Below are 27803 nucleotides of genomic sequence, written 5' to 3'. Positions count from 1 at the left end.
GATGCTCCTTGTGGTTTATGACAGCTGTTTGGACTTAAGTTGTAAAAGAAAGGAGAAAACCTGTCATTTTTAGCTCATTAACACTGTCCATATCAATATAAGGAAAAAGGCAGATTTTAAGGGCACCCAACAGTCCTTCATAACACCATAAATCCTCCATTACTCTCATTTCCCTTGTTCTGAAAGCAGATCACCGCTCCTTGAGAAGAGGCATGCTAGAAGTGGCCCCTTGATGCTGTGAGACCTTTTTGCTTTAAAGGACATAATTTCACCAGAACTGACCAAAGCAACAACAGAAAAACAAATGGACCATGAGAACTAGGTATGTTTCCATTCCCAAACTGGCTGCGGAGGAGGAAGATTTTCCTGCTGCATTTATGGTGTTTTAATCAATTTCATGTTTTCTCCCGCTGCAGAAACGAATGGGCTGCTGCAGTGATTTAAACGTTTACAGTGCCAGATCAGCCTAGGCCAATTGAATCATTTTAGCTTTTTTCCCCCTTTGTTTGAGGCCAGGTAAATAGATACTATAAGTCATTACAGAGATTGTTGCTGTCTGGATCATTACCCAGAATACCATCTGCGAGTATTTTGTCAAGCTTCCTTCTATTAAAATGTCATTAGATTGCTTCTGATGTTCATTTGTGGACAGTGGATAAATCAGTCCACTTGACAGATAAACAGGAACCCAAGTAACTATTTTTTAATTGGGTCTACTACCATATGTTGTCACTCATGATATATTTAATAAGACTTTAGTTAAGTATATCTTAAATCTGTTTGTTTTGTCAGTGGAATTAAAAAAATATACAGCATCACTTGACAGGGCTTTTGAGTTAACTGTGGGCTTATTTTTACATTGACATACAACAAAATACAGTTTTAAAATGCATGCATATTATATTAAAATGTAGTATGTATGCATGTTTACTAATAGTTACAGAATGAGAACTATTGAGTCCAGTCGGTGGTTCTTGATTTGGAAGTGAAATTAAGTAGTAGTAGTATTTTTATTAATAAAAAGAATGTATTGTCTGAAAGCCTTCTTGTATGCTTTCAGGGGAATAACTAATTTGTTAGTGGGCAACTAATTCTAAGATATAAGATACACCTTTTTAAGTGTATGTATACACTTTTATTTTGTAATTTTCAGTTTTAACAGAATGAAAAAAAATCTTTACCTTCAAAACTTAAAGTCTGCTTTACATCACACTCTTTTTAGTTTTCATATCACAGCAAGTTTAAAAATGCTGTGGAGTGCCCTGAAGATAACTCTGCTGGAGATTCAATCACAGTTCATACAAGATCACACTGCTAAGCTTGTTTTCTCCGTCCTGGCAGCCTGAACCAGAGATACTCATGAGTCACCACAGAATGCAACAATCCATGGCTCCTTCAGGGCATTATGTAAATTTACAAATAAGTCTGTCATGTGACTTGCATTTCTTAAGGATTTATGAGCTTAAAAAAATTAAATGTGGTTAACCTAAATACAACTGATATAATAGAACTTCACAGTTCATACTTTCCATTATTCATCACTCCCTTTTGAAATATAATCTTCTGTGATTTTTTTTTCTGAAACATTCCAGGCATGAACTCATCCCAAAGGTTTTTTTTTGTTGTTGTTGTTGTTGTTTGTTATTGCTTTTATTTTCTGGTGGAAAATGTCAAGACATTTTACATAGGTTTTTCAGAAGGTGGTGAAGAATGGAGATAGATCCACACACAGACATATGTTTTTCCCATGGAAGATAAGAAGATATGTTATCACACCTACAAAAGAAGATGCCCATGCCAAGTATGATTGATGTTTGTCAACTGCATCAAAATAATTAAGTAGGACTACACAGGAAAAATAATATTCAGGTAAGTTGTTGAAAACTTGCAGGTGAGCATTTTGCTTTGGAACACCAACATATCATACTAACTGTGACAGTACTTGCCCTAGGCTAGGACTTTATCAGCTCTCTAAACATAAAGATGAAGGACTGGATCAGCATGGAGGATGACTTGTTTAAAGCAAGTTTTTTAAAAGAAGTCAGGGCACATTAAACAAATATTATAGTAGAATATATGCCACCAAACATGTCTCTATTTTCAGAAGACTTTGTTTCCATTGCTAAGATTCAGCCCCTTGTCCAGCCAAACTCTCATTATGACTATCTAGGTATTTCTGTGGAACATTGCTGAAACCCTTTTTTTTAATTTTATTTTTTTATTTTTTGAGGAGGGGGTAACTTCACTGCTCTAGAGAAGCACATACTCTCATGAGCCTTTAGAGACACATGCTTTCTTTCCCACTCATCTTATGTTGGCATGGGTGCTTTGCAGGTAATCTGTTCAGTGTGAAAGCCTATGCTTGTGTTTCTAGGGACATGCCAATCCACTCTGTGTATAAACATGGTCCACATACTCCTCAGAGCACATTCTGATTGTGCCTGTAGTTGTGCTTGCTGGGGCAGATGCAGGAAGTTGGCAGATCTGGGCCACAGTATGGATACAGTCTTTTCTGTTCAGAAGGCCACATGTAATATATATGTTATTTACATATATCTTGCAGAAATATATAAATAACTTGCTTCATTTTCTTTCTTCTTCTGCATCAGTGTAAAGATGTTCTATCTGTTCCTCTGCTGCTGTTGGTCATACCAATGGTCTGTTAGCAAGGAAAGCAGTAATAAGGCACAGCTTGAACTCAGATCAAAGATCCAAAGACACCCAACACAAAACAAACTCCTTAGTCCACGTAAAATCTCCCTTATTCAATGGATCAGATTCATAGGAAAATTAGAAAGATATGTTGAACATCACGAGTTTCTAGGGCCATTGAATAAAGAGACAGATGAGCTCTGAGGACTCCCTGCCATGCACCATTCCTGTTCATCAGGGCATAAACTGTTCAACAGTCTTTTTATCAAGGATGGATGATCCTTCTGTAGATAGAAACCAAGTCACCTGGATGTTTTGCAGCAATTAAATTAGCTGTTAAATTCCTGTATTCAAATTCCTGTATTTTAATTCTACAAATTTCTCTATACTACTAAGTTGCTTATTGAGAAATACTGTCAATATTTACTTGAAAACTCCAAATATTATGTGAATTTAAGCAATTCTTAGACTCCATTTAATGGCATGATCTGCTATGATAAGATCTTAAATTCAGCTTATTTCTTTATGTAGCATGAAAGGAAAAGTATCTGGCAGAAGAAATCTATCAACATGAAGGATATAATTATTCTATTTTGGAAAACTAAAGTGTGTCTTAAATGCCTAGATTTTCTCCCTTAAATTAATGTTCGTATTATTCCCTAGAGATTGCTAATTTAAGTGCTTTTCCTACTCATTTACAAGGGTGATATTATTAGAAATCTCTTTTATTTTCCCATATTAATAGTTACGTTATTGTGTAAATATTAATGAGATTAGTGTGATTATTCTTTATATGTCAATTTTTTAATAATTATTAATTTTAATAATTATTAACTTTAATAATTATTAATTAATATTTTAATTATTTTCCCATGGCTTATTTGTAATATGATGCGCAAGGTGCACCTGAAGGGAAAAAATAAAAAGAGGAAAACCTAAATGTATTTATGCAAAACTCTCTGGAATTTTACCTTTCTCCATCATTCTCCTCTGCCTATCTATCACTGACCTGAGGTTTCAAGAACCTAATTCCATCACAAAAGTACAGTGTTACTGTGCTGTGAAGGTGCTGTCAGTTTTCACACACCACATTAAAAACATGCTTTCAGCTGCTAACTGTCTTCTGTTATTTTCTGTGAAATTCAAAGTGCTAGTTCTGGAGCCTGAAACAACTGCAAATTGTCCAGAATCCTCAAAGAAGACACTGGATGCCTTCAAGGTAATGTTGGGAAACATTATGTCATAGAATCATAGAATATCCTGAGCTGGAAGGGACCCACAAGGATCATTGGGTCCAACACCTAGCTCCATACAGGACAAACCAAAATCAGGCCATGTGTCAGAATGTTGTCTAAATGCTGCTTGAACTCCTACAGGCTCAGTGCCATGACTACTTCCCTGGGGAGCTTGTCCCAGTGCCCAGCCGCCCTCTGGGTGCAGAACCTTTCCCTAACCCCCAGCCTGACCCTCCCCTGTCCCAGTTCCAAGCCGTTTCCTCAGGTCCTGTCACTGTCCCCAGAGAGCAGAGCTCAGCACCTGCCCCTCCGCTCCCCTTGTGAGTTTTCATCTTTTGATATTTCTTATGCATTAGAAAACTGAAAATTACAACTCATGTATCTTTAGAGAACAATGTCAAGGAAATGCAAGTTTTGCAGGAATATGAAGGAACAGGCAAAGACAGACTAAAAAAAATCCCATGACTGAGGACCTCATTCAAGGAACTGAGAAGGATTCAATGTGGAAATCCATAAGCATTATCTGTAGTAGTGTACAACAAAGCTGTGAATTATCAAGGTTGTTACACAAAGTGGACACACCTTGAAAACTATGTTTTTATGCTCTACACACTCAAGGTGTAGTAGCCAGTTGAGCATAATATTTAAGTGCTGAGTGAGTGTAGTATTTAAGCAGGAGGGTGATAATGACTGTTAATTTTGACTTTTCAATCAAGAATAAATTTAGATAATAATTTATGGCAGAAAGTTAAGACAGGTAATCTGTAAAAGATAAAATTTTCAGAACAAACTGATCTGACATTCCATACTGATAAGGATAAGGATATCTCAAAAGAAAGTTTCAAGTTTAAGAAATAATACTTAAGCAATAATATTTCAGCAATTAATCAACAGTATTCACATGCCTGATTAGTAAGCTGGTATTAAGCAGTTGAAATTCAGTGTGATGTAAGAGACTTGATTATTTTTATTGCTAAGTCTTACTGCAAAATATTTTGCCTGAATCTTTAAATGACTTTCATTTAAAGGCTTAAATTCACTATGTGAAAATACTCTGAACTGAGGCACTAGATGAATCAGCTTTAAGTTAAGCACCTGGTACCTCTTTGAATCCAGAGCTAGCACTCTCATATCTAAGACTGAGCCATGTCTGTACAACAAGAACCATGTCTCAAAATCTAAGTCTTTTTGGCAAATGAATTAATACTATGCTAACATACTTTCTGCCAATATCAAATAGGCCCAATAATATTTCCATATTGTGACGTTGTGGGATTGACCTTTTATAGTTCTCAGGTAAAAAGGGCTTGCTGTGATATAAAATTGTGATTATTGACCAGAAACAGAAGTTTCTCAAGCAAGGAGCAATAATTTCTTGATGTCTTCATTCCTAAGTTTACAAATAAAGCCAGATAAGTGTCCTGGTAATACAGTCTCAAGGAGAATAAGAAGTGTGACAGATGACTTGCCCGCTTCTACATGCTCAGTTATGCAAGCTGAGAAACTTTCAGATTTTTTTTTTTTTTTTTTTAACTGAAGTTATGAAAATGTAAGCACAGGACTAATATACAGAAAACAAAAAGATAGTATGATTCACACCAGAAATCAGATCCACTCTATGTGCAGGGCTCACCACAAGGTCAGAGCTTCACTTGACTTGGTCTTTTCTACAAAATTTGGAGCTTGTGTTGATCTGCAGTTTAGAAGAAGAATGAACATCAAGATCAAAAAAGAGAAACAGCCTTGAAATCAGCCGTGGAACAATAAAATATCTACTAAATCATCCCTTTCTTCACCTCAAATAATTGGATGTCTTTTTCCTGCAGACTTATTTATGAGTGTTGTATTGACTCTTTGGAGTGTCCTTTAAAAAATAACAAATAAAAAATAAAAAACGGTGCCTTTAATTAACCTCTTGGGCACCTCTCCAAGCTTCAAAAGATCAGACCTTTGTATGAGTGCACACATGCACAGAAACAACAATATCTGAACTTGCCCTAGGTAGAATAATAATTACAAGTGTCATTAGGCCTCATGTGCTCTTGGATGAGCAGGTCTGGGAAAAACAGTATCAGCTAAAGAATGTTTTTGACTGTTTCCATAATAAATGGAAAGGATTTTGTTCAGCTTTTTGTGAATCATTGTTTGGTATCAGTGGCAGGACAAGAACACTTATCTAGTCATTGGTTGTCCCAGCACTTCTGCAATCACAGGTGGAAAAAGATCAACTATTTTGGATGTCCTGCTCTAAACTGGCACAGGACTGTCCCTTGCGAATCATTTATCTAGTGCCTCTTCCATTTCAATTTCAAGTGATAAGACATAACTACTTTCCATAGCTATTTATAAGTTCAGTTACCTTCATATGAAGTTTTTTTTTTTTTTTTTTTTTTTTTTTTCCTAACTGGAAGGATGAAGAATTATTTCCCTTTTCTGAATTTTCTGAGACATCCAATCTCCCTTGTTATTAACTGAAAATCATGCAAACAAACCACATACATTTATCCAGGCTGTCATCCAACCCAATTCTCCCAAGTTTCCTGTTTCTCAGCCGTTTGCTTTAAACCTTAGACCACATTGCCTAGTCCAAAATCTATTTAAAAAATCACTTATGTATAAATAAGGTTTAGAGTAGTTGTAGGATTCTGAAAATCCCAGGTATGAAAATCAATAGCCAACATTCTGTCTTGGTCCTTTGCAAATCTCAGAGCCATTTGCAAATATAATCCAGGTTTTGCTCATCCACTTTCTGCGTGGGATATGTACAAACAGGCATTTAGTGCTAGCTTGTCCTCTGTTTAAAGTAAGAAAAAAACAAGATGTGTTAAATCTGGCACTGTAGGTTTTTGGAAGAAATTGGTAGTTCAGACAGAATATTGTGTAGTAACTACTTATTGAATATCTTGTTATATTCTGGAAGTTACTTGGAGAATGTTGATATTGGTAACATTTACAGTAAGCATTCAGTCTTTCTGCCTTATTTCCATAAAAGAAGTGAATCTTTCCTTTCAGTCATCATTTTAATATTATGGAGGGAAGCATGAGAAAAATGTCTGCTCCTTTGGATGACTTTGTTATTTAGAAATAAATCTTTATTTCTTGCAACACTAGACATCTTTTTTCATTACTGATTCTTCCAGATCTGCCATTATTCCTGGACTATTCATTACACACTTAGTGTAATTAGTGATCTGCACCTTTCAAGCAATGCATATGTGGAGGCCTCATTTAATTCAGATCTGTGGGCATTTTTCTATGATTTTTTTTTTTTTTTCAGAAAAATGGGCAGATGTGGGAAGTCATGGTATCAGCAGCCTAACAGTTACAGCAGTGCTCTCTGAATTGGCTTTGGACTACAAATCCTCTAACACAGGTCTGGAGGCTGCTGCCAGGCCAGCCTCAATGACCCTTGGCACTACCAAATTTCTGTTAAGCTTGCACAAGAATGGTGGTATTTCCCCACACTCTTTCAAAATATTAGTTTACGCAAGTCCCTTTTCCTTCCTTGTATTTGAGCAGCACTCTCTGGGCAGAGGATGCAGTCCTGCTGATCACGAGTTCAGTCCTGGCACTGTGGGCTTTCACGTGAATCTCGGGCATGGGCCAGCTCTCACTGCATTTCTGTAGCAGGTGGCGAGAGGACAACTGCCGATACACTGGTTATCAGGGCTCATTTGCTAATGCTGCGTCCAGAGCTGCCTGAGTGTCATGCTGCTGAGCAGTATGTGGAGGAGAGGTCTGCATACAGAGCAAGTGGCATTGGCATAACCCTGACCCAAACTGGGGTAAACAGTGCATTAAAATAGTGTTGCCAACCTATAGAAGACATACCACGTATATAGTCCATGGCATTAAAACAAGCAGTACTAACAGGACCTGTGATCACATATATTGACCAAATTACTGCTGTTTATTTTGTGAGACCTCTATTTGTAAGGACTACAGGTTTTGTTATTTTTATCTTACTCTTGTGAAACTGCCTGATGGTGCTTCTTTAGTTTTTTAAATTCTGGGCACAACATACTCTACTGTTACATTCCTTTACTCCATACCCTCAAACACACTTGCATACCCATACCCCCAAAGATGTCTTGAGCTCTTCATACATGAAGGTACTGATTTTCAAAGGCATTCTGGTCCTATACAGGTAACTTCATAAATGACCAGATTTCTAGAAGAGCCTGAGTTGCAAGTTTTGTGAATTGGAAGTAAATGGGACTGAGATTCTGACATAACAGATTTGGGGGCTTACTGAGTCTACAAGATCAGAGCAACTGAGAGCTTTGTTTATTGCTACCTCAAACAGACACTAAACCACAATCCAAAAAAAAATTGAAATCACATAAGAAGCTGTGGTTCAGGTGATGGGAATTAAAGAAAACTCCTTAGACTCTTCTTGTCTTCCTTAATATTGGCTAATGTTGCTCACTTGGCTTTGAACTGCAGTAGGCTCTGGACCTGATCCTTTTCTTTTTAATGCACTGCCAGCCCTTTCTAGGCTTAGCAGTATCTCCTAAATTGCAGCTCAGGACATGTGGAAATCTCATCAGACATGTTTAATCCTTGCCTTTCTGTGGGGTTGTTACTCAGCAAATGACCTTCTTTTGAGTTCTCCCTATCAGAACTAATTGCCTTGTTCAGAGCAGAAAAGTTGTTCTTTTTTAACTGAAGAGATGAGGTGAAGCTTATACCTAGCCAACAAAAAGAATTTGCTTGTATTAAACATGATCTGACCTAAGTCTATCTTCTGCTGGTTTTAGTAAGTAAAAAGCCATGTGTACACATTACTTCAATCAAATGAGATATCCTCAGGAAGAATCGTAGAATACCTTAAGTTGGAATGGACCCACAAGGATCATCAAGTCCAGATGGTACTATAGGGCTTTTTTCAAGGTACTTGAGGTACTATTGCTATCAGGTTATTTTGTTAGGCTGAATAGCACTGGGCTGCTCATCACGGAGCGGTACACTTCTTGTTGCTAGCCATCTTTGTATTCAAGCAAAAAAAAACCTGATCATCAAATGTTGCTGTTGGCTGGGTCAATTATGATATTTCAAGATACAAGGAAAGTTTTGAAAGAATGTGGATTTGCACAGTAAAATATCAACAACAACATTAACAAAACTGAAAAAGGAAGACATTGAGACATCTTTGTAAATCAAAGCCCTAAAACTCTGAAAACCTACTCTGGTCTGTTTGGCACCTTACAAAGAAAGAAAGAAAAAAAAAACACGCTCAGTTCATCCAGAGCTCATTTTTTCTCTTGTTTATTAAGTCTTTTTTTTCAGAAGAACCTCTTCTGCCTTCCTTAAATTACCAACTAATTGCTAATTGCTAAATTAAACCAGAGGCAGGTGTAAATTTGCACTACGCACGACACAGCAGGCACAGAAGGACTCAGATTGCCATGCCAGGGCTTCCAGCATTGCATAGCTGAGGACCTGGCTGTAGAGCTGCCACCTCAGAGGCATACAAGAAGTCTTTATTTTTGAATATCCTCTTGCACAGAGATTCTGGATACAGTACAAGGTATGTGCTTTTAGCAAAGACTTGGGCTATCCTTTAGGGAGAAGGAGGCAGTAGTGAATGTCTTTTAGGTCTGTGGTTTCTTCCAAAATCTGAAAGACTATGTACTTACACCAGATCAATTATAGACATACTGGTGTACTGGATGGTGACAAGATATTTAAAGAGGGTAGAAGTTTTTACTTTCTTTCTTCATATATCTGTCACCAGTATATTTCTGCTGCATTCCTGGAAGCATTATTTTAGCCTCCGGCTCAAGTAGTTTGGTACTTCCGCTGTTGATGATCCCTTATGCACTGTAAAGGGAGATAAAGTAATTCTTAAAGAGAGCATTTGGCATTCATGAATAAAGAGACTCGTACTCCTTGATGAAGATACTCGCTTAGTATTCAGTTCTCCAGACATATTTTGACTGCCCTTAAAATTCTTCAGATTAAAGCTGTGATGGTCAGGATTTGGGGTGTATCACAGACTCCCTGGCTTTCTCCTCAGGGTTATTGCAACAGTTGTGTTGTGCAGGGACAATGAGATGGTGGGAAAGGGCTCTTAGATCTGGGGTATGACTTCTTTGCAACTGGTACTTAAGTCTGGAAATCATGTCACGTGAGGAGGCCCTGTAATGTGGCTAGAGTTAAATGAATGCTTTACCTCTTACATAATAAATCATAAGTGGGATACTCTGAGAAACAGTTCATGTGTTGGCTAAAGTTCCTGAAAGGCCTTCAGAAGTCTGGGTAATTCTTGTATTAAATTAGCTAATATTCCCAGTATGTGCACAGGAAAAACAGGGCTTAGAATCAGTCACTAGGGACTTTGTCAAGGTTAAACAGTGAATTAGTTGTAGCGATTAATTACATCTCACCTCTTAATTCTTGAGCAATTATAGAAGTATATTGCCTTGCAGATTAATTCTCATGTCTTTCCTCTATTCTTCCATGCTATTTCCCCACAGACAAAAGCCTAAGGCTGAGCATGCTGTTTTCCAGCCTAGAGTCAAGGCCTGTGAAGAGCCAGCTGTGTATTTGATTTTTTTTTTTTTTTTTTTTTTTTTAGTTGCTCTCAGACAGTGGTTGTTCAGCCTGGAGAGCCAAATAGCTCTGGGGCTAAGTAATCGGTCTGCATGCATGGTTTGCAACTAATTGTAAAACAGAGGAAGCCTAGAACATTGGATATATCTTTTCAGTAATGTGATGCTCAAACAAGTAGGATGTGTTTGAGACATGCCAGCTTCTTAACCCCCCAAGAATCTACATGATAAAAATGCTATTACAGGTTAGAACAGGCAAAGAAATCTCCTGCCTTCTCCTTATGGCACGGTGTTCTTACACTCATAGAGTGCCAAGTTGCAAATTACTCTTTCTCTCACTATATTTAGTGTTGGTGTGGCATCACCTTTAATATTGTGTGCTGTTCTGGTCTGCACACTCTAAACAATATGTTAAGGCTCTTGAAAGCATTCAGAAGAGGGTAACAAAGCTGGTAAAAGGGGTGGAAGGCATGTCCCATGAGGAGAGGCTGAGGACACTTGGGTTGGAGGAGAGGCTCAGAGACTGCCTCATTGCACTCTACAACTTCCTGAGGGGAAGTGGAGAGGGAAGTGCTGGTCTCTTTACCCTGGTAACCAATGGCAGGACATGCAGGAACAGCACAATGCTGTGACAAAGGAGATTCAGGTTTGGTATTAGGAAGAATCTCTTTACCATGAGAGTAGCCAAACACTGGGACAGGCTTCCTAGAGAGGTGGTTGATTCCAATGGCTGTCAGTGTTCAAGAGGCATTTAGATAATGTCCACATTAATATGCTTTAACTTTTGAGTAGCCTTAAAAAGGTCAGGCAGTTGGACTGGGATGGTCTTCGAAGGTCCCTTCCACTGAACTACTCTATTACAGTATCACATATCTGAATTAGGGAAGCAAAGTTATTTTCTGTGTTCTCCAAATTAATTAAAAGAAGTCAGAGGGTTTTTTTTTTTTTTTTTAAATAATAATAATTTTGAGATTTCCATGCTCAAAGTGAAACTTCTGCATCATCTTCAATGTGCTAAAACTTGGTGATCTGCTCTTTGGGGATTCTGAACATTGGTTTATACATGAAATTTCCACGAGGGGAAAAGGTGGTGTCTGTCCACCCTTTCTCACTTGCCTTTTAAAGGATTTCTCATTGTAATAGCAGGAAGTGTGGTGGTGCTGGTGGGACACCCTGCTGTTAGTGGTCTGCATGGTCTGGGTGCCCGTTCTGAATGCAGCCTCTTCAGGAGGCTGGTTCTCTTTCCTTAGCAGATCTCTGAGCATATTGCAAGAAATCTTGCCTATTTAACATAGACAAGCAGGTATTTAAAGTCTGTCTGTCTCCTGCCTTCACTAAGCCAGTATTTTCAGATAAACTTACAGTTATGTGGTCCTGAACTAGATTTTCAGTTCCCCAAGCCTACTGGGGCCTGAATGAAAGTGGCATCACTTCTTGCCTCTCTGACATGTAGGAATCACTCTTAGATTATGAGGAATATTTAGCTTTGCAATATAATAGTTTTCTTATGTGGCTACTAATCCACATGTATCTTTTACAGTGATGGGTTTGACTGTTTGACTCTGTTGTGGGGGCAATAGATCTTAAATTTTCTCTAATACCAATGTGCTGTCTAATGTTTTTATTAATCCACTTGTCTTCAAAGCAGTGGCTTTAAACACAGGACAGAAGGTAAATTTGGGTCCTTTCCAGATGTGGATTGCCAGCAGATTTGCAAGACTTGTGTAATTTTTTTTAATAAATTATTAAACTTGGCAGGCAGGATTCAACCATTACCAGGATTTCATTTAATATATCTATTCCCTTACACATTGCCATTTGCTAACGGCACATGGAGTAAATCCTAGGTGGCCCTGCTTTTGGAAGCTGCAGCCTGAATTAGTTGAAAAGGACTTGAGACACGTTGCCTAAATGATTTTGTGAGGCTTTCTTTGGTTAGTAAGTTATCCTGCAGCTTAAGCTGGAAATGGATCCAGACAAGTATCCCTAAACTTGAGAGGAAATATGGATACAAACTTTGAAACTAATATTTTTCTCTACTGGAAAAGAACCCCCTAATTTTCTATTTATCCCATCCCTGCTTTCCCTAACAAAGCAGTATTTTTCTGATCATGTGAATTTTATTTACTGACTACCAAGTAATTATATGGTGAGTAATTGGATGGCTTCACAGGACTGGAAATGGAATAGTGATTGCTTAACCTGTAGGTGAGTATTTTAGCTCTGCGCGATCCTGGCTGTGAGTGTAGATGGATCCCAAATGTCTGCTGTGTGCCATATGATGGGGGTTCAGCCCAGCCATGTCAGGTGTCTGAATCGCAAATGACCCCCAGTACAAATAGTGGATATTGGCAGTCTTGAGATAGAAGTAAAAACCAAAATGGGTCTTGAAGAATGTCCCTCTTTTTTTTTTTTTTTTTTTTTTTTTTATCTTTGTCTGGATGGACTGATCCGTGGGTACCCAGAGAATATGGAGGTGGTAATCCAAGTCTCTCCTTGTTTGTGCTGAATACCTGTGGAGCTCTCTTATCTTTGACACTAGATTAAAAATAAATATTTGATTTAGCTGCGGGATTTTAAGTAACTGTCTTTATCACTGCTGGAGAAGTAAATATGATTTTAAAAGAATCTTGTAGTACAGAAACTGCCAGAAGGAATCAGTACATGGCATGACTGTTGTTCAGACCAGGGGAAAAAATCCTGCCATTTCACAGCAGTGGATCTTTTCTTTCTGATCCAGCAACAGTTGATTAGTTAGCCTGAGCAGTTGTAATCTGCACCAGGTCCTGCTAATATGTCTGTTTTTTTGCTTAAGAAGGAATGGTGAAAAAATGTAGTCCAGCTGTTACAATATAGAAACTTACAACATGAGCAAAGCTTATGAAAGGAAGCCCAGCAGAGAGAGCTTTTATTCATATGGATACAGTTTTTTCTTCATTCTATTTTTTCCCCAAAAATCCCATGGAACCTTTTCCTCCTATAGCTTTTTGAAAATCTTCTTCCCCTTGTTGCTGGGAGATTTAAAACAAACAGCCAAACAACCAAGAGTATTTAATGAACTCTGAATTGCCTTGCTATAAACTGAGAAAATTTCTGGGTTTCCCACTTACCCAATTGGCCTAAAATCACAAAAATAACCTCATCTCATTATAATCCTATTTCACAACTCATTTTTCACGGCTCAATTCCATCCTAGACTGGTTTTTCTTTCTTCTTAGTTCTTGTTTTTCCCCTACCACACATGCATCCACTCTTTTCCTCTCTCACAAACAGGTTTGCTCACACACCCCCACACATCTACACTCACATACATCAGGAGCAGTTTACAGCTCAATTTGAAAGATAGTTCTTAAAAAAAAAAAATAAAAATAATAATTGTTTCTGATGTGGAGAACAACTAACAAAACAAAGGAAACCAGAGTGGGCAGTAAAACCCTTGGGGTCTGCAAGCTTAGTTGTGGGAAATGTGGTGTTAATTTTTCTTATTTTGAGATTCACTAATGCCTCTCTCATAGAACTTGAAAGAACATTTTGTTTACTTAACAAAGTTACCAGATTATTTTTTTATTATTTAAATTGGATTTATTTGGGTTCTTTCTTTTTCTTAACTAGGAAAGTTTGTAGGAAAACAGGATATTTGCCTCTGAAGAGGTTGTCTGCTACTTATTTCCCACATAAACTTCCTGCTGTTGTTACTTTGGAAATTACTGTCTAATCTGCTTGGGTCCCAGGCCTTTAACTCCATCATTGTGCACTAGGTTCCCAAATCCTAGGCTTTCAAAATGAATGTCCTCTCATATCACCCCTGCCTCTAATTTCTTCCACATAACTGCCTAAGGCATCTGTCAAGTTCACTCTCTCTCATCTTTCCCTTTAACAATAATTTGTTCCTCTATCCCTCAAATTTCCCTGCTTCCTCTCATTCTGTTCTTCATAGTACCTGAACTTGAACGGTCACCACCCTCTGTTGTAGCCTGTGGGACAGAGCTTCCTCCTTTTGTGGATCAAAACTTCAGCCCTTTCCCACTGAACACAGTAAACACCCACAAGCTTGCAAATCTCCCTGGAAATTTGATTTCCTGTTTTTTCTTCAGCTCCATATTCAGTCCTTTCATCCTCGCATTAGCACACTCGCTATGACCCTCCTTTCTTTAGCTTAACTACTCTCTGCGGATTGTGGTATTACTCTGCCAAAACTTTTTTTTTTGTAAACCTGAGTGGTGAAATGCCATTCTCTTCAATCAGGGCAGATTACACAGTCAGATGTGTATTAAAAGGTCAATGTACAAAAACCTCATAAAAGTATCGATCAGCCTGGAAGCCAGTGATATTTTTGTAATGTCCTGGGGCCACATTGATCAAACTGATTAAACCATAAACGATGACATCCACTTTAGTCAGTCCAGCTCCTGGAATAGCCTTCCAGCCACTGTCTCCCAGTGTTCTGAATAAATGTGCTTGGACTTCATTGTAAAACACCGGGTCAATGGACTGCCGAGTACTCAAACAAACCCTTCTGACCATGTGCAAAGACAGCCCTCCAGCCTGCACTGCTACAGGTGAACCCATGGCAGGGAAATGTGAGCAGCTGGCAGACCTACAGCAGATGCCATCTTAATTGGTCTGTGATGAAGGTGAGCTGTTCCTCCTCAATGGTAGCGTGCTTTCCTCTCCTGCCTGGCAATTTGACCACTTCCATAAACTGTGCTTAAGATCTTTATTGTCCTGGGCAGGAGTTCAGTTTACGCTAATAACTCTGGCATCTGGATTTGGATTGAAAATATGTTAATGAGGCAAAACAGCACAGGGATGGTCCCAAACTGCTTTCTGTTTACTTTTTCCTTGAGACTTGCATTTTTTCTTTGCATTTGCAGCTGCAGTGACTTCTGTTTTTTATGATTCTAATACCATATTGACCTGATGTTCAGAGTGCAAGATGGGAGAACAAACCCCACTGTAGACTGAGGGAAGCCATATGGCAATAAGATTGAATGACAAGCATACCTCAACCATTGCATATCAAAGTGAGGTGCAGTGAGAGTTGTCAATATTATGACATTTTTGAGTATAACAAGCCTTAGTTCTGGAGAAACTGAGGCACAGTTTAGGCTGGGGAAGCTGAGGTGAAGAGCCTTACACACTGTCACTGTATAGAGACAGGGCACCCAAGTCACGTCTCTGCAGTTAGTAGTACTGAGGCAAGTCACTCTCAGCAAGAACCCAGGAATTCCTCTGTGTGTGTGTTTGTATATATTTTTGGTTGAATAACAATGGCTAGGCTAAAGGGGTTTTCTTTGTGCTAGGGAAACAAAGGCTGATGTTTCTCAAAAGATAGAGGCTGTATAGAGTATCTCCCTGTGTGCTCTCCACATAAGAAACCGCAGCAGCTTGGCAGGCAAACAAGAAAGTTTTTTTTTTTTTTTTTTTTTAAAGGGGGGGGTAGAAGAATTAGTTCTTATTATGCAGAGAGTCTCAGGTCTGACGTAATTTGACGTGGAAATATTTTCCAGCTAATTCTTGCTAGGAAATAATCACAATGCAATGGCTTCAAAGAGCCTGACTGTGTCCGGCACTAACTACAGAGGCTATGCTAATGGCTCTGACAAATGAAGCTGAACTTTGGGACCATTTGCAGAGTGGACTGAGTGTAGGTGGTGGTGGTGGCAGCTTGCTTATTAAGTATTTCACACCAGCTTTTCTGTGAGCTGGATGGAGTGCCAGGACTCTGGGCCAACACTTAGCCCTAACTGTTTAGGGCCCTGATTACCTGGGAGATGCTCCTTGTTTGCAATGTCACACACCCTGGGCTGGTGACGAGGGAGCCAGAGGGGGAATGCGTCAGGAATACGTCTATGGCAGTACACTCTGTATTGCAGCCTGCGTTGGCTAACTTGCTAGGCAACCTCTGAACGCAGGCTTTCTCAAGTGTTTGGGAGGAGGTGAGCTGATCTCCTTTGAGCAGGATAGAACACAGTGGCTCTGATCCTGAATCGTTATTCCGCTGCTGATTAATTAACAATGGGAACAGTTTATTCATTAACTGAATTTGTCTCTCTCCTCAGCTTTAATTTGGGAAAAGCAATTAAGCACTAATGCTGCTGAACCAGAGTGTAAACACAAACATCTAGCCACAAAGACCTATGGCTTTCTTTATAAAAGAAGGACATTAATGCACCTGTAATGTAAACTTCTGGCAACTCTCCTGCTAGAACTTGTAGGGATGAGGGTATGGGGACTGAGCAGTGTGAGTGTAGAGCTGGCGCCTGCACTCCACAGAAGCTGGGCCCTCGGCCAAGACCGGCATGCAGATGAGGGCTGTGCATCAGGCCTGAATTTAGCAGTTGCTGTGCATCCCTGCAACTAGCAGTGGTGCACAACCACATGCATAGAAGGACTTTCATTCTCATTTTTTGCCTTTATGTCCCTCTTTGGAAGTGCAGCTACTTGTACATGCTGCAGTAGCACAGAGGACTTGTTATGTATGTAAAGGTCACTAATCCATCGCTTCTGGATGGAAAGCAGCAGCCTTTATTATAATCTCCTGTGGACTTTACAGTATTGCCCCTCTCCTTTTCCTAGCACTCAGCATAGATGAGAAAAACACTGTCAGGTGAATCAGCAGCCAGTGGGATCTTGTACAGACACTAACGTTACATGTGATGAAAATCTGTAACGATCTCTTCCCTTCTAGGGATCAGTTGGCCAGCTATTAGCAAAAAGTGAATCTAGGTTTGAGAGGTCTTAGCAGCTGGAAGGATAAGCTGTTGAATGGTCATTTACTGATGCAGGCAGACAGTTGACTCTTAGAATCCCTAAAGCAAAAGGAAAAGTAACTCTTGGGAAAGATATCTATTTTTCTTTAAATCTGTTCTTCAGCTGCTGCTTCTTATCATAGCCTACCGATTTTGTAGTTAATTTTGTGGTAGAGTTTTTATAGTTAACTTGCAAACTCAGGTCTCATTTTTCAAGGAGTGAGTTCAGTCATTTAGGCTTTGTCTCGACTCTCATGTGGCAGATTAGGCACCTGCATCGTAATTACAACCAGACATTCTCTTTTCCCAAGGACTTGGCTCTTTCCCATTGATGCCAGGAAGAGTTTAGTAACAGCGAAGAGGAGTTAATGGCTTAGCTACTAACTTGCTTTCTTCTTCAGTCCTTGGTGAAATGAGCTTGTGAAACTACAGATTTGTTTCACAAGTGTGGTAGCACCTAAAAGAGAGACTGAGAGTACAGCTCAGATTCCAATGGTCAAATGCCCTCCTTGCTAGGCAATTAGTGTGTGACAAAAGGAAAGAATTGAGTCAAAGAGATGGAGGTAGAGAGACAGCATCAATAATGGGGAAGATATTGAGTAACCAGCTCTTCCAGGCTCATCCATAAACCTCATCTTTCTCTTCAGATCTTTGAGAGAGGATCTTGCTGACAATCAAATTGAAAGTGGGAGGTAAAATCTGAGTGTTCAGGGGAATAAGATGGCAGCCCAAAACCTTGAGACACCTCTCTCATGTGGAAAAGAATTGCCACAGGACTCTTGACAAGGGGATGGATATGGATTGGCCTCAGATAGCCTGTGAGGAGTGTAGCAGGTAATAAAGGATCAGACTCTTGGTGACATTTCTGTCACTGACATAACTGAGAGGAAGACAGCATGCAATTACATCAGCTTTTGACTAGACATTGCACCAGCAACTCATGTAGTTAAAGGCCTGTATGGAATATGCCCTCCAAGTTGTTGAGCTCCCTTTCAAGACAAGTTACTACAGACAGTAGACATACAAATCAAAACTACGTTTGGTGAAGATGCACTACAAGGCATTTTGCTATTGAAAGTGAAGTTTGTAAGTGGGCAAATGGAAAACCGACTCTGTTTTATGAGACCACCACCATGAGCTAGCTTGACTTGTGGATAATAAATGGACATAAAACGAAGTAAAAGAATTAAACCCAGCCCTGCAACCTGTGAATGCCTGTCTTCTGCCAGGGAAAAAAAAAAAAATGCTTTTAGGTCTCTTTGCTGAAGCAATTGGTTTGTGAAGAGCCTTTTTTTTTTTTTTTTTTTTTTTTTTTTTTAAATAAATAAATACAAATAGAAGCTAATGACATACCCCTTGCATAGATGAATAAGATGTTCCTCTTCAGTTGGTTTTATGACTCCTCTTCCCATCCTCTATGGTGTTTGTTCAGCAGACAGCAGCAGAGCTGCCTGCTCACTCCTGCCCTGGAAACCCACTGCATAGAATAAGCAGAAGGAATGAGCAAAGGGAAACTTGAGGTGTAACTGGGCGTTTGGACTTGAGGAAAAAAATAATGTTTGTCATAGAGCCTGCATGTTAATGTCCAGCCAGAGCTCAGAAAATACGAAGCTCAACAGTCTGATCGAGCATGACAAACTCCTCTTTAGGAAGGGAATCCAAGGCCTTACTTTCTCCGGACCAGATCCAGAGTAGGAATTAGATATGACATTCACTACAGCAATTCCTCCCCCAAATTCAAAAGCTTGGTTACAGTACAGGAATGCACAGGGCTGACTTCTGATCATTACATAATGAATTTAGGTGTCTAAGAATAGCAGTCACACCAAATGGAGAAGATGAGAGAAAGTCTAATCCAGCCAACTGGCAATGCTGATGAGACAGGAGAATCTTATGCTCTTTATATTGCATAGATTTAGAGGGTGATCTCAGAGGTGGCATTTCTGGAACAGAGATTCAGGTTTTGAAACTGCTTCTGGCAGATAAGTGCCTGGCTTGCATTTTTGGGTAAACATTGCTATTTTTTCATGAAACCTGAGGAGGAGCTACCACCTTTGTTTCATGGCTAGATTACTCATTCGAGAAGTATTAAAGATGAGTATAGACCTTCAGCCTGAAAAAGGCCATAAATAATTCCCATATGGGAAAACTTTCAGCATTTCTGAAGGTTGGGTCAATATGCACAATGTTGAAAAGCAAGTAGGAATACAGTATGTATGACTAGTACAGTGAATGCAATGCTAAACTTTGTAGTTTTCAATGGTTTACTCTTGCAAACCCTGCCCTCTTGTGAGGGCAGGGGTCATACATTTTTACAACTTCATTTAAAAATTTGAATGGCAAGCTGGCATACCCATAGTTAACAAGTTCAAGATTACTTCTTCAGTGACAAGTTACCACTTTACTGTTCTTATCCTTCACCCTAACATGTAATTTTTCAACTTACTGCACTAATTAATGATTAGGCCACTAAAATATATATAAAATAAGAGACTAAAGAGCAGATGACATGACATAAAATGGCATAATTGTGTTCAGAGCAGGCAATACAACAAAAGAAAAATTAATAGGAAAGCAGTAGACTGACGTACATCTGGGTTGCAACAGTCACCTAGACTGAAAACCATCATACCCTTTATTCTAAGTGTTGCAGGCTGCCTTCTGTGCCCAAGGTTTACCAAAACATCTTACAATTCTTTTGTATGACCGCCCATCTTCTCACTTTCACCTGAGAGATGATACAGAAACATGATCATTATGATTTCCAATGACTCATGCTCAGCAGCACAAAGTCAAATTGATTACCAAACCATCCTCCAGGAAATACTAGTGGGTATCCTCAGGAATTTAGGGTAGGTTCAGGTAAACATCTCTCACACTGGTTCTTCTGATGACTAGAGTAATTTGGTCCTTCCTGCTTTCTGTTTCTAACAACAAAGGCCCTGTTCTTAGTTAAATAAAAAGTATATACTTGGTAATGTTAAAAAAAAAAAAAAAAACAAAACAAAAAAAAAAAAACTTGCCACCAGAAAGTATAATGATATACCAGAAGAACCATTTATGCATTAAAAGCCCTTCTCAATTTTCCAGAAGGCATCCGAAGCTCATTAAAAGAGGCTTTATTTTCGTGTGGTTGTGGTTTTAATTTTCTCTCTTAAAACAGCTTCTGTCACAGACAAATCACTTTCTCTGGCATTTTCAAGCACATATTTCCTAGCAGTCATGCTAATACTGTCACAGGAGGGAGGCACTTAACCATTGCTGTTTCACCTCTGCTTCAGCATTTAGCAATTTTGTCATACAATTCATATTGATTAAAACTTCTGCTGTAGGCAAATGTAGCCACAATACAGCCCTTCACTTAAATAATAAAAACAACCAAGTTATACAATGGTTAGTTCTTGAGCTATGCCAACCTATTCTTCTGCTTGGTTGAATTGGTGGAACACAGAGCCCTCAGAGGCAAGTAATAATGATGGTCTCAAGCTGCAGCACACAGATTTAGGATTTTGTTGCAGACTATGTTAAGGATCAGCCAGGGATAAGGGACAGATCCTTCACTCAGTGGTGATGTGTTTGGGCCAAGCTTCTTTCCTTTTATCTACAATCTGTCTCCAGCCTCTGAGTGCCAGTCTGAGGCAGGATTGTTTGCTATGGAACAGTTTTATCCAAAATGTTTTTAAGTCAACACAAAACTTCTCATTGCTTCTAATGGTTTTCTTTGTCAGGCCCTAATCTGAACATGCATGGAAAGCCTCAATTACAAGCTTCACCTCTCTGCTTTGAAAATGTGGTGATGGCCACCCAGTATGAAGAAGGCTTCCTCAGTGCCAACAGCTGGATATTTTTATTGTTGTATCCTTTGCGGTCATTGCTCATTGAAGTCTGATTTAGTAAGGTACTTAAAACACTCTTAATTTTAAGTCAATTTATGGGCCTGTGTAAATCAGAGATGTTCCTCTGATACTTAAAGTCAGGCAGGCTCCAACCTGAGTCCTAACAAATACAGACATTCAGAATAGTCTTACCCTCATCTAGCAACCCTCCTTGTTACTGCCGCTGTTAACTAATACTATAATACTGGGAAAAGAAGATGGGGTGCTTTTTACTCTGAGGTATTCTGTTGAAGAGTTGAAACAAAGTACATGCTTACTTGGCAGGAGAATAGAAGAGAAAGAAAGAGATGGCCTTGGAATAAGGAAGAGGTGACAGGATTGATGTGGGAATAGTCACTGGCAGAAATAAGCCCATCAATAGAGAGGAAATACTTAAAGAGGACTAGTGGTCCCAGCACTAAATACTGGAATGTTAACCTCTGCCTGAGCTTTTGCTGCGGATGTGGAAAGTTGACAGGAGAGTGGAGCTGAGTTATCTCCTGCTGCTAAGGCAAGTCTGTCCCAATGCTTGTGGAAATGTCACGCTTACTCCTTGCTTCATGGGTCTCCTAAGCTAAGAAGGTGAAATAGCACTGTCAATAGAGTGTACCTTATTTACATGGGCTTGGTGTGCTTTCTAGGCACAGTAGGGTGAGGTTTTGTAGAACACCAGAGGTGGCTTGCCATCTTGTCCCTTTTTGCAAGAGGTTAACTTGGTAATTACGTGCTATGTCATTTTCTTCATTTTTAGCTGGTTCATCAAGTTGAGTCAGCTCACAAATTAAATAAGTAACAGGATGGGTGCAAAGAAAAGGGCAACATTGTCAGCTATGGCAGAGGGAATGACTCTGCATCAGCAATTAAACAAGTGAAACCACCTCTTGCAAAATCACTTTTTATACTTCTTTCCCCTGTAGCATGGCCTATATTTTCAGAGCTCAGTGATTTACCTTGGTTCATGTCATCTTCTGATGTAGGACAGTATCACAGATGAAATGGGACACTGAAGATTATTGTGCAGATGAAGGAAGGTTGTTAGAGCAGCACTTTAAATGGATCCTGACAAGGTGCTGAGAAACAAGTAACTTCTCATTTACTCTGTCTTCTTATAGAGTCCTGACCAAGCCATTTTGCCTTCCAGAGCCCTTATTTTCCTATCTTTACAGGAAAACAATAGCTTTCTGCCTTCTCAAACTATGGCAAGAAAAAAGTAGCTGGTTTCAGCTTCAGACCTATCACTCATTCTCATGGTTGTTGTGCATATGCTTATTTTTTTTTTAAAAAAAAGTACAGGAGATGAGAAGACTGGAGGGTAGTGCTCCAAAACAAATTTTAGTGGTTATTACTGTAGCAAATAGCTGGATTTGGTAAACATATGAACAAGAGTTTTTTATTCTCAGCACTTTTTTTCTCCCCACAGAAGAATGCGAGCCACTCTTTATTAGGTGTAAATTGTGTATTACTGTATCAAGAGAATGATGTCGATTTACATGGGATCATGGCTTGGCTCACTCAGGCTCTGCTCCACTTTGCTGGACTCTTTTGGAACTGCAAAGTGGCATCCTACTGATTTCTTCTGTAACTCTTTTCCTCACATCTCCCAAGCCCTGGTGTTTGTTTTTCCTGATCTTAAAGCACAATGTCTTAATTATGGTCAGAGAAAAGACATAAGGAAAAGGAATGTCATGATTTGTCTTTTAACTGCAGTTCTTACTGGTATTTATTTCAAAGTGCAATTACATGAACGGAAATGACTATGCAAAAATGGCCTTTTCCTACTAACAATCTCGGCTGCTTGTGTACATTTGAGTAAAATCTGCAGACCTTTGTTGACATAAGCTTTATTGCAGGTCATATTTATTTTCCAGTCTTTATTACAAAATAGCCTTGCAGGAAAGTGTCTTCAGGGAGAGGAGAAGGGTAAAGAACCAGGGGGACCAGCGGTGCAGATGTCAATTCTGTCAGTTGCTTCTCTTGTGTCAGGCAGCTTTAGCTGCCGAAACTGTTAGCTTCTCCTGCCCCCTCGTGCAGATTTGTGAACACTGCCAGCGACTTTCTCTGGCAGAAATCTGCCAGCGATACTGCAAAATAGAATAAACGAACACAAGAACTTCAGGATATAGCAATTTTGTGAAGGAATCTCTTTGTTAGCCATGGGAAGAGAGCTGTCTAGTCCTGCACAGGAGAATCTCCCAGGCCATCAGAATAGACAAGATATTTCTTGAAAACTTGGTTCTCCAGGCTGTAGGAAGCAGAGGCCTCTAAAAACATGTTCAAATTTGAAGCTGTGTCCGAACATGTAATCTGAGGAATGGTATCTTTGGTTTCCTCAGGAATTAAGTGGAACAGTCAGCTGAGCCTTCCTGCCTTCCTCGTCTCTGCAGGGCAGTGTTGAGCAGCTCTCCCTCCCCTGGTCAGCATCTGTTTGGCATCTGGCTGGGTCCCTCTGTCACCTGGTGCTCTTTATCCAATCATCTTGTATCCAGATGTCTCAGGCTAGACATCTGTTCTGCTGCCCTATGTCTTTCACTGTGCTGTTTTTATTTTTTTTTATTTTTTAGTGCCATTAATAGAAAATAAAATGTCAAGACAAGTATCAAACAGTGCCTCAGACAGCATGGTGGTCAAAGGGTGAGAGAAGCTGCAATACGTAGGTTTTGCACTGATATTTCAATGTACAGTTTTATGTATCTATACCAATCCTAGACCATGTTCAGAAGACTTTTTGTTTTGTTTTTGGCAGTGCTAACCTTAGGTAAAAGTTCACTAAGGTTAATGGGAGTTCATCTGAGAAGAGAATGAATACCACTAAAATCAGTTGTATTATATAAATACATCAAACATAGCTATGTGATAACCAGTCTTTTTTTTTTCTTTTTTTTTTTCCTTTTTTTTTTTATAGTAAAATCAGGATCAGAGGGGATTGATCCATGTTCCAAAAATACCATAGCATAAAATAGTGAACAAAGGCAGCAGCTTCCTCACCTTGTTTTTGAGGGCCGAGCACTTTTAGGACACAGACTAGGTTAGATAACTAATGCTATCTAGCAAGCACATAGCTATGTTTGATGCAGTCTTATATATCCTTACATTTTGGATGCACTTGAACTGCCTTGGAAAAAACAGCAGTAGTAATACTCAAGAGCAGATAGATAGGACAAGAGGAACAGTCAGGATTACAATTCTATGTCTTTTCTAGAGGTTTTGTAGGTTTGAACCTTTTTCATCTTGCATTGCACAGGAGCAGTCCAAAAAACCTCCCCCTAGGATGCAGAAAACAGAGGGAGGAAAGTGCTGCTGCTATTACTGAGAACAGACTCTTGAGAGCAGATATGTAGGGTCTCAAATTCTCTAAACTGGCTTTGCTTACTGGAAAACCTAGCTGTAAGTTACAGGGCACCATCTTGTTGTGGAAAAAACTATAATAAAGAAAGGCCCACAAGAAAAATCTGCCAACAGTTGTTAAACATGAGGATACAGCCCTCTGTGTCAAGAAGTCCCTAAACTATGGATTTCTGAAGCCAATAACTTTCCAAGGGGAGGTATAACCATAAGCTTGCTCTGCCACTCCTCTACCTAAGTGCCTACAACCACTGCCAGGAACTAGGGAATCAGCTAGATGAATCCTTGATCTGATCCTGCAGTTCTGTTCTTATGGGGTCTCTTCATCTGAAACCCAATGGGAAAAAATAAGCTGTGATCTAGAAGGAAACGACTTGGGAATAGAAAGTAATTTACACACTTTTTCCAGCACTGAGTAGAGTTGGCTGCAAATGTACAAGTAGCTATGAAAGCAGAGAGTTGTTTTGTTTGTTTGTTTAAAAAGAAAAGCCAAGAATGGATTCATCAGATCCAAATTTTAAATAATTCAACCTAGAACGATAGTGTTGTTGTTGTAGTGTTATTGCAACTTTTTTTAAGGCCTCAATTAAGCCTTGAGAAAGGGAGCCAATGCACCTTTAAAACTTTCTGCTTAATCAACTATAGCGAATGCTCATTTAATGATTGTCTTTTTGTACCAACAAGAAGTAACAACGCTTTTAGCAAAAGAAATGGAATGAGAGAGAAATTGCCTAATCAGCCCTACTCATGCAGTGCTTTGTGAGACAGATTATTGAATTTTCAGTCTCTGCAGAATTTTAATGAAGCTCCGTCTTGCTGGAAAATCCAGCCCTTTGTCAATAAAGTTCAATAACTCGACCACCCATGTAATAAGATGTACCGGCTGAAATCTTTCACTTGCCAAAGCCAGAACCCTGCTGGAATGTCCCTGAGAGTTAGAAGTACTTATTTGTATTGTGTATTTTCCTACAGTCTGCTTGCAGTGGTATTTATATTTACTGTAGTGAAAGTCTGTTTACAGTGAGGTAGAGAAGAAATTCACATTTGTCTCAGTGTGCTGGCTTATATTCTAATAGGAATATTGCCCCACTCAAAGGGAATGCAATCATCTTGTGTTTAGGACTGCATCTGCCACACAAAGAGAACAGCAAAATGCTTTACTGATTTAAGAAATAAGTAAAAATGTACTGAGAAAGACAGAACTATAAGAAGGGGGAGATGAAAGGCACTTCAGTAAGATCTGAGGTGAAAAATCAGATGGGCAGATGGAAGTTCAGAAAGCTACTGAGTAGCAGAATACCCTTGAGCTACTGCTGATGGTTGGTATCTGAGGAACAGAGAGAACACTTACATCTGCTAAATTGACTGGAACAGATTCAAAGGGATATTCACAAAAAAGGAAAAAGTTAATTTGGCTGGGTGGGTATGGAGTATCTTTTATGTATCCACCAAACTTGAAGTTAAAATCAGAAAGCAAAGGGTTTTGAACCAGTGTTTCTCTTGAATAACTGGCCATACTGGGGGCTTGTCTGTGCAGCTAGTTTTGAATAGGAATTCCATTCTGGATATACAAGATCTCTTCTTGAGGAAAGTTTCATTGTGGCACTAGCCTGTTCCAGAGACACACTGGTATTAATTGTCTTTTTCCAATGCAAAAACTTTTGCTGAAACAATTTCCAGGCTGATTCTGCTCTAACTCTGGACTAGTTTCTGAGAAGAGAAAGAAAGGAACTGAAAAATCTGGAGGAGAATTTGCATAAAAGTAAACTCATAGACACCAATAGGGAGGTGAGATCTGATGAAGCCAGTAGATGAAGGCTTGGTAGTTCAGATGAGAGGGCACAAAGGAACATGAAGAATGTTTTCTAATAACAATAGGATGATATTCAGAGAATATCACAGTGTCAGATTTGCAGTGGCAGGAAAAAGTTCAGAATCGACCCTGACATCAAGGCTGTGACAGAAATGAAGAGAAGAAGCCTGCAGAATTCATGTCACAGAGAGCAGCAGGGTGTGAGAAGATTTTCTTGCCCAGGTTCCCATATATGTCTTCCAGAAAACTGTTTAAATGAAACAAATCTAATAGCACAAAGTTAGATTGACAGAGTAGACAGGAAAGTAATTAGAGATACCAAGAGGATGGAGAACAGGTAGTCAAAGAACAGTCATGTGATAGCTAGTGGCTGCTTTACGTAGACAGTAGCAGCCCAGAGAAGTTTAATGAAGATCCTGATAAGCTATGGGAATCTGTCAATCAAAATAGGATGAGTAGCAGGAATGTTGAAGTCTGCCTTGGAGAAGCATGTTTGTCTACTGCTTAACTCAAAGCCTCGTGGAGAGATGCCAAAAGTGCATTAAAAGTTTCATAGTGATTGCCCTGGAGGGGGTGGGGTGGGGGGAAGCTGATGAATCCTAGTTTTGGGTAGCAATACAAAGAGAATGTTTCTAAGTTAGATAGGAATCTGAAGTTCTTGCCACCCTGACCAATATGACTCTCCATGTCATCCAGATGAAAGATGTGGGTAACAAAGGAATCCTGTTCCAAAACTGGTTGCAGGTAGCATTATGGATCCTCTGGGAATCTTATGACATTCACCTAAAAAAATGGAAAGAACCAAGAAAGAAATTAAATAAGAAATATTCAGAAACACTGCTAAGGCTGTGGGAACTTGACTCAATGAAAGAATTAGTTTATGAATGGAGGAAAGCAGGCAGAAGTGGAAAGAGACTGTGAAAGCTTAAGGAAAAGAAAGAAATGATTCTGGAAGGAAATGGCACCACTGAGGAGTCATTTAATGAAATAGATCTGTCTGCCATGTTGAAAGTTGATCTAGGTAGAAAGATTATTAAATACTTGTAGAATTGTTTTCAAGTCAAGTCAGAGTAAAACTCAGAGAGACATAAGAAGAACATTGTTTGTATTTTTAAAAACAAGAAGACTTCTTTCTTGAGAACTAGCTGGGAAAGACGCTATAGTTGGACTAGCAGAGAATGTATTGGAGAAAGGAAATTTATAAAGTGTGGGGAGAGCAAACCTTAGAGACCTCAGGAATAGGCTGGTAAAATAATGTGAAGGAAGCAACTATTTTAAAGGTTGTCCGTACCAGTAAAGACCTAAGTGAACAAAGTCTGGAAAGAAAAAAAGGAGAAAAAACATCAGAGTAAGAAACACATGAAAGTTAATGTTTGAGACATAAGACATGTCCTAATAGCAATGAAGACAGACGAAAGGATTGCCAGCAAACTAGAAGTCAGAGAGAGTGTGAAGAACAATGAGTTTGCATATACCAGTGTTTGGAATCAGATAATTGCCAGAGCATTTGTGGTTTATGTCTTAGAACAAATGTCTGGGAAGTGTCCAGGCTTAGTCTTACTGAGTTCCTCTCTACTTGC

At 39.2% G+C, this 27803-nt stretch overlaps 3 long non-coding RNA genes across 3 annotated transcripts in view; all 3 read left to right on the top strand.

Moving 5' to 3' along the window:
* The first annotated feature begins 202 nt into the window (after positions 1–202).
* LOC118168340 lies at positions 203–1507 on the top strand. The gene is made up of 2 exons (XR_004751500.1): positions 203–322; positions 417–1507. It is a non-coding gene; the product is annotated as an uncharacterized LOC118168340 (long non-coding RNA).
* Positions 1508–14807: 13300 nt separating this feature from the next.
* Positions 14808–27803, top strand: part of LOC118168216 — a 38555-nt gene continuing 25559 nt past the window's right edge. Inside the window, exon 1 of the long non-coding RNA XR_004751429.1 lies at positions 14808–15075. This is a non-coding gene — a long non-coding RNA (uncharacterized LOC118168216). The remainder of the gene's footprint in view (positions 15076–27803) is intronic.
* Positions 19900–23681, top strand: LOC118168211. Its single transcript, XR_004751425.1, has 3 exons — positions 19900–20022; positions 20922–21091; positions 22489–23681. It is a non-coding gene; the product is annotated as an uncharacterized LOC118168211 (long non-coding RNA).

Source organism: Oxyura jamaicensis, chromosome 5 (genome assembly GCF_011077185.1).
Source record: "Oxyura jamaicensis isolate SHBP4307 breed ruddy duck chromosome 5, BPBGC_Ojam_1.0, whole genome shotgun sequence".
In the NCBI taxonomy this organism is placed as follows: domain Eukaryota; kingdom Metazoa; phylum Chordata; class Aves; order Anseriformes; family Anatidae; genus Oxyura; species Oxyura jamaicensis.
Note: the sequence above shows the minus strand (reverse complement) of the source record. Positions and strands in the feature narration are given on the sequence as shown.